The sequence below is a fragment of the Carassius gibelio genome, chromosome A13 (assembly GCF_023724105.1).
Source record: "Carassius gibelio isolate Cgi1373 ecotype wild population from Czech Republic chromosome A13, carGib1.2-hapl.c, whole genome shotgun sequence".
In the NCBI taxonomy this organism is placed as follows: domain Eukaryota; kingdom Metazoa; phylum Chordata; class Actinopteri; order Cypriniformes; family Cyprinidae; genus Carassius; species Carassius gibelio.
Window position 1 is genome coordinate 14178131 of NC_068383.1, and position 7425 is coordinate 14185555.

Sequence of the window (7425 nt, forward strand, 5' to 3'; positions counted from 1 at the left end):
CCCTGTTTTGATTTCAGCAAATCAGTTCCCGTGAATGGACACAGCCTGATTAATATTCATGAATCCAGCAGCTCGTTAATCCTTAGTGCAGGAACACTGAAGGACCAACAAAGCACCACCACCAGTCCTAAATTCAGTTAAAATGTCTACACATTCATACATGGTTACCAAGTTAATTATAATTACTAAAGTTCTATCATTAAATAGTGCTTGATAATCCAGATATCATATTATAATGCTTGACTGACTAATGTTAAGAGTGTAAGCTGTGACATTTTAAAAACATATACAGCATGAGTGTGTATATATACACTCTCATAAATCTTTTTTTATAGCCTGGTCATTTTTTTTTTTTTTTTGGGGGGGGGGGGGGGGGGGGTCTTTTCCCTTATACTTACATTTGTACTCATGGCAGATTTTTAGTTTTTCAAAAATACATCTGTAATGTACATGACTTGAGGGCTTAGAGCTGTGGACCCTTGGGTTCTGTGGCAATGGTGGAGCATCTATGCTCTCCTACGCCTCTGATGTCCACTGCTGCTTATTTGTGATATAAAATAGACATTAAATATAAAAATAAAAATGGGTTGAAAGAGGAAAAAAAGAGGTGATTAGGTGCATTCAGGCTCCAAAATGATCTAAAAAAAAGATGAGAAACCCTACTAAAGAAAATATTTTTTCTCAACTGTTTTAACCCCAGACTATAGTTATATCTACCACTCAAAGGTTTTGGGTCAGTAAGATATTTAAATGTTTTTGAAAGAAGTTTCTTATGTCTCATTTATTTGATTAAAGTAGAACCAGTGATACTGTGAAATATTTGTACAATTTGAAATAACTGTTTTCTATTTTAATACATTTGAAAATGTAATTTGTGATGGTAAAGCTGAATTTTTGGCAGCCATTACTCCAATCTTCAGTGTCACGTGATGCTTCAGAAACCTTTTGTAACATTATAAATGTCTTTTACTGTCACTTTTTATTATTTAAATTCATCATTTCTGAATAAGTATTAATTTCTTAAAAATGTAATTAAAAACTGACCACAAACTTGTGAATAGTAGTTTATTATAAAAATTAATCGATGCAAACAAAAATATGAAACTGACACTAGCTCATTACTGTTTATTACAAATGTCAAATAATGATCTTTTTAGGGACGCAGGTACATTACTTAATAATAAGAAATAAAAATTTTTTTAAATGCAGATGGACGGTGGATATGAAATATTTACTGTCTGGTACAATTATTATTATTTTTTTCAATTGAAATTCATTTTGGGACCCTGGGTGCACACATTTTCAGAGTTAAATTAGGCAAAGAAATGAAAGAACACTGCAAATTAATGTGATCAATCTGAATGATTAATCTGAAATGTTATAGTGTGAAGTGTTATAAATATCCTTTTTTTCAAAGTTATAAATAATTTTGAAGTGTTTTTTTTTTTTTTTTTTTTTTTTACTAGCCTCTGCTTCATATGTCTAGTTTGACTATAAAAACCTTAAAATGGGAAATTAGCATGTGATGAAATTTTATAAAAACCCTCTGTATTTCACCTGGAGGCTACTAACGGTCTGTTTCTTGAAGATACTTTAACAACAATTTTTTTTTTGTAAATCATTGTAAAAACACCTCAAAGACATCATATCACCTGCATTGCATGACTCGAGTGACAGGACGGGCCTAGGACGATGTTGTCAGAACTTGAGGACTGCGTATCTCTGGTGTTCCCCCTCTCAGCTGCAGAGAGGCCCGAGATGACCAAGCCGCTGGAGCAGCTCCGCTTGCCAACAGCAGGCTCAGTGTGGAGCTGGAGGAAGACGCCTGGCTGGAGCCAGAGGCCCTGTTGTGGATAAACGAGGCACCTGGGAAAAGACGGAGGCAATGGAGGAGGTGTTGAAGGACAGCTGGCTGTTGGAGCCGTGCTGGCTGTCCAGGATGGGACTCGATCAGCTGGTGACAGGGGGCCGTTGGCCCTGAGGTTGCACTGGGTGACTGCGATACTCCCGGTGAGCTGTGGGGAAAATACCATTTGATATTAACTAATATGTTAATTTTCTTACAGACTTTAGGACTGTAAAACTGTACAGATTCATATAGTATGTTCTGAACTCCGTGGTGTCTGGACTGGGAGCTGCTTTGGCGGCCGTGAAAAAGGCTTCGGCTCTGGGATGTGGCAGAGTTATGATTCTGACTTAAGGAGGAACCAGCACAATCCACATCCTCCATGTTCATGCCACTGTTACAGCTGGTAAAGTTATCTTTCCTCTCCCTAGAAACAGAGAAGGCCTGTTAAAGGAATAGTTAACCCAAAAATGTTCAAACAGCTAATTAAAACATCACAATAATTCACAAGTAATCCACACAACTCCAGTCCATCAGTTAATGTCTTGTGAGCTTTGTGTTTTTAATAAATCCATCATCAAGGCATTTGAACTTTAAACCATCGCTTTTGGCCAAAATATGAGTCCATAATCCATAGTAATACTTCCTCCCCGTTGTCCGCTCACATCAAAATCCACCAACAGACTTGTTTAGAACTTTTTAAAACTGTTTTAGCTTGATTTCTGCATATTTCTCTTCTGATTCAGGCTAGACCGATTTTTATGACTGAAAAAAGCTTAACGGATAGAGTACTCATACTTTGGCTGGAAGCAACATTTGTAAGTTTAAAAACGCCTTGGTGGATTTGTTTCTAAAAAAAACACAGCTTTTCACTTTAAGAAGTTAACTGATGGATTGGATTGGATGTGGATTACTTGTGAGTTATAACTAGGCATTTATCAGCTGTTTGGAATCTCATTCTCATGGCACCCATTCACTGCAGAGGATTCATTGGTACAGTAGATAAGTGATATAATGCTAAATTTCTCTAAATATGTAGTGGGGAAGTCATGGCCTAATGGGGTGAGAGTTTGACTCCTAACCCTAAGGTTGTGGGTTTGAGTCTCAGGCCGGTAATACCGTGACTGAGGTGCCCTTGAGCAATGCACCGAACCCCCAACTGCTCCCTGGGTGCCGCAGAATAAATGGCTGCCCACTGCTCCGGGTGTGTGTTCATGGTGTGTGTGTGTGCACTTTGGATGGGTTAAATTCTAATCTAAAAAATCTATTCACTAAATCTATTCAGATGAAGAAACAAACCCATCTACATCTTAGATGGCCTGATGAAACAAACCCATCTACATCTTAGATGGCCTGAGGGTAGGTACATTTTCTGCAAATTTTCATTTTTGTGTGAATTAATTATAGGAGGTGGTGAGTGGGGCCACAAACATGGGGTAACCCAGGGGCTGGTCGCAGGAAGAGTTGATCATGTTTCACAGAGCATGCTTTGAGTTCTGGATGCTTCCAGGCTCAGGATTACGGTTCCAGAGGAAGATGAGCTCCTGCTGCTGATCAGCCCACAGCCCTCACACACATTCTGTATTTATCTGAATGCAAAAAAGAGTTTTGCTTCTGTTGTATACATTATAAATGCCTTTATTGCCACTTTAGATACGTGTACTTTCTGAATAAACTTATGAATTAATAAAATGTTACTCCAAACGTTACTCTCTTGGTGTTTTATATGTATCTAATAATATATAGTTTTAGATATATAAAATAGTTTTTCTCTCTTGCCTTTATTACTTTGAAGCTGAGATGTCGTTTGTACAGCATGATGATCTCGTAATCATCCATCATGTGTCTGAGCGTGAGCAGGGTGTCTCGACTGGACAGTACTGCTCTTCTCCAGGCGGGGTCGCTCGTGTGACATATCACTAGACTGGTATCAATAGTTGCTTATGGCCTCGTAAAACATGGCAGATTGTACTGAGCTTATCTTTAGCTCTATGGCTAATGAGGATAGCATCTCATCTATTAACGATACCGAGTCCCTTAGCAATGTTATTGCTCACTTGGGGGCTCAGATTGGGCATCTCAAGTTCATTGATCCCAAATTCTTTGTATTCCTGAGCAATGTCAGATGTTCGGACTTGTCCTGAACAGAGCTCTCTCCTGCAAAAGGTGTATCTTCTTTTTCATCACCTGCAGAGGGTTCCTCCACTTCGTGAGGCAAATCGAAGGTGATGACAGGAATTTTAACAGGACAGTATTCTCCCTGGTTGGACTGAGCTGACTCTAAGATGCGCTGTTTGACGGACTCATTCAGTTTTCAGCTGCCGTCTGTGGGTCACAGCTCATTGTGATAAGGATCTTAACCGTATCACTCTTGTCCAGGTGGGCCGAGGGACTCGAGTTGTCAACAAGCACCACAGCAATTTCATCTGAGCAATAATTCTCCTCAGGCAATTCTCCATCGTTGGCATCTCGTGTGATTTGTAGAGAGGTATTATTGTTGTTGGGGGTTTGTCTTTTCCTCTACACTGTCTTCTTCATTCACAGGGGAAGGTGGTTGATCATCCTCAGCATTATCCCTGTGGGCTGAAGGAATCTGCTCTCCCTGCAGGAGTGGGGCAGACTCGTCAGTGTTGGGACTGAACACATCCTCAGGGGTGAGTCGCTCCTCCGCCTCTGGCCTAGATCTTTCATCACTCTGACCTGTAAAAGCCAGTCAGTATACAAACAGCACGTTTATAATGTCAAATAGACAACTAAACCAAAAATTGTAAAATTATTTTGTTACATAAGACTTCAGTTAATCTTTGAGACACAAATTAAAATGTTTACTCAAACTGAACAACTGGTTACTAAAGGTTTCTGATTCTTCATTGAAAGTCCAAGTATCCAAAACGTCCAAGGAGTCAAGGAATAGATTTTACATCTAATTAATGATTGACACACATATAACATTTAGAAAACACAGAAGCTTGAACATGTTTTTGTTCTAACATATGATGCATGCACAAGGCTTTTTATAACATTTTTGGATCTTCTAAGTTTTGGTGACCAGGACTTTCAATGAATGACAGTCAGTGATTATTATTATTTTATTTTATTTATTTGGGCTTTTAAAGATTTTTGGGTGAAAAATGAATAAAACCCCAAACCAAAGTTAATCTGATCTGATCTGATCTGATCAGTTCTTAGTTTTTTAAAAAAATAAAATTACATTATTTTTTAATATCTAAACTTAGTATGTCACATGAACAACTTACACTTTCTCATAAAATTAAATAACATTTTCTAAAGCATGTCTCTGTGTTTTAGATGCAGTCAGAGACTCACAATGTAAGTGTAATTCTGTGCTTGGGCAGTCTGACAAAGATGTCTGACAGCTCTTTTTGATAGGTCCTGGCAGGATATCACACTCAGCATGCATGCAACTGAGGCAAGATAGAAAGTAGTTAAGTTATTCCTCAGTTCATATGCAAGGCTCTGTGACAGAAACCTACAGTGATATATCTGCAAAGCATGTTCCAAGAATTGTGAGGACCTCATGCACTGCAGTGAAACCAGGCCATTCATATCATTAAAGCTGGTACCTACCCTATATATTCTTCAGCTCATCAGATGTTGGACACTCCTTCACAGTTTTTTAAAGCAGGGTAACAAAGCAGTTATGCTGCTTATGTGTTACTGTTATACTAATTACTATAAACATATTTGTGACATTCTGTAAATACATATGTAATAAATACATAAAATACATATGTTGCTGTTAGTGTAAATAATTATGGTACATAGTTTTATGAAAATATTACTCACTCCAATCAGTCCAGGGTCTGTTTCAGGCTGTTTTATTACTTTTAGCACTTTTATTACTGAACTTGGCCTGTTTTGGGTCAATACAGATATGGCAACACTGTCAGGAACTGTGCTGCTCTTCCTGTAGATTAAAATGATTCAGACTTTAGCCTGGTCACAAGACAAATAAATCTAAATATGGCACAAATGATTTTGGATCTTACCAATGGAAGACAGGAATTAGATGCATTGCTTTTCTTGTCTACACATTTGCTAATGTCAGCCACACTATTCTGGGCTATAATGTCGCCCTGATCAAACATCAGATGGAGGTGATAATAATAGGTAATAATCTTAATGACAATGAAGAAAACTGTCACTGAGGTGCAGTAGATGCTGAGGGTAGTAGTGGTGGGTGGAAGAGCCTGGCGAAGGAAGAGGCACATTTAAGATAGATAAATCAGCTATGAGATATCATTTTAGATGTGTGGGTTTGTTATTATTATAATTATCATCTCTTTTTTGTAATTTCTTGACCACTGACATATTTGCATATTTTCTACTGTAAATACAAAACAGTGCTTTGACACATGCAGTCTGCCATGCGTTCATCACCTGTACAGAAGAAAAATGCGAAATTGCTAGCACCAAACAAACAACAAAAATGTTTTGTATAAGGTTTCTGCAGCTGAATGATTCATATTTGCAAAACACATATCGGTGGTCTGCGGCATTGTATCACTCACCAAATAAAGAGATAATGGAAGCATGAGCAAAAACATCCATAAATGCCGGTGAAATGAATTGTTGAATTTATTCTGCTCTGGATCATGATCCGCCGGTCAGTGAAGCACAGACTCCCCGCTGCCGTCCTCGACTCGACGCCCCTGCGCGCGATTACATATTTGCAGAAGCTGCAATCTACATCCTTCCTCGAAGCCATTTAACTTTCTTTTTCATCGTCCACGCATTGGTTGCTTATTTCCAAGCATAAGGGGATTCATTTTGTGCGGTGAAAGGCGCCTAGCAGCATCGTCCTGCGCCAGCTTCAAATGAGCGGAGAGGAGAGAGAGGAGAGTGGAAAGGACTGATTCAAAGTGAAGCTCTGCTGCTGAGCGCGACGCGCGCCCCCTCCACTGGTGCCAACTCTCGTGAGACAACTAAGCAACTGCAGCTTCAAAACCAAGCATTGTTTTACTAATTAAAACATTATTTAATAATTTATTACCATCAATATTATTCATCAATTATTTATTACCAATAAATGATCCTGCAACATATTAAAATGAAACCACTATTTTATTTGAAAAGCAATATATATATATATATATATATATATATATATATATATATATATATATATATATCAGCAATCAAAGTGGGATGGCTTACACTATTCACTCTTCTCAGATCGCCTGAGAAAAATAGCATTGGAGAATTGTAAAAAGAAGAAAAAGACAAAAGTTTTAAGGGGGACCTGTGACAGGGGTGAATTGCCCTAAAGTGGGACACTGCCTAATGTGGGACACTTAAGGTTTCGTGTTTGTAGCTAACCCATAAATACATGAATGCCAGTGAAACTTAATAAAGCTGGGGACACATCCTGTTTTTTTTTTTTTTATATATAATATTAGTTGTGGATTTATTGTTTTGGTTACACATCGCAATATGTCACAGAAATCGGAAATGCGAAAAATGTCCCACATTAGGGCAATTCACTAGCCACATATTTATAGCCAAAGTAAATATATTCAACACATGTATCAACTGTTATTATCATTACGATCCTACTT

General features: G+C 38.0%; 1 long non-coding RNA gene across 3 annotated transcripts; it reads right to left on the bottom strand.

The window, feature by feature from the left end:
• Positions 1-367: 367 nt before the first annotated feature.
• LOC128026244 (uncharacterized) lies at positions 368-6770 on the bottom strand. Of its 3 annotated transcripts, XR_008186376.1 has the most exons (7): positions 6379-6769; positions 5857-6057; positions 5654-5774; positions 5174-5271; positions 3904-4546; positions 1653-2273; positions 368-537 (listed from the first exon to the last, which is right to left on the bottom strand). It is a non-coding gene; the product is annotated as an uncharacterized LOC128026244 (long non-coding RNA). The 3 variants fall into 3 exon arrangements; XR_008186374.1 differs by having other exon boundaries at positions 1653-4546; positions 6379-6770; XR_008186375.1 differs by lacking the exon at positions 5174-5271 and having other exon boundaries at positions 1653-4546; positions 6379-6770.
• Positions 6771-7425: the final 655 nt, after the last annotated feature.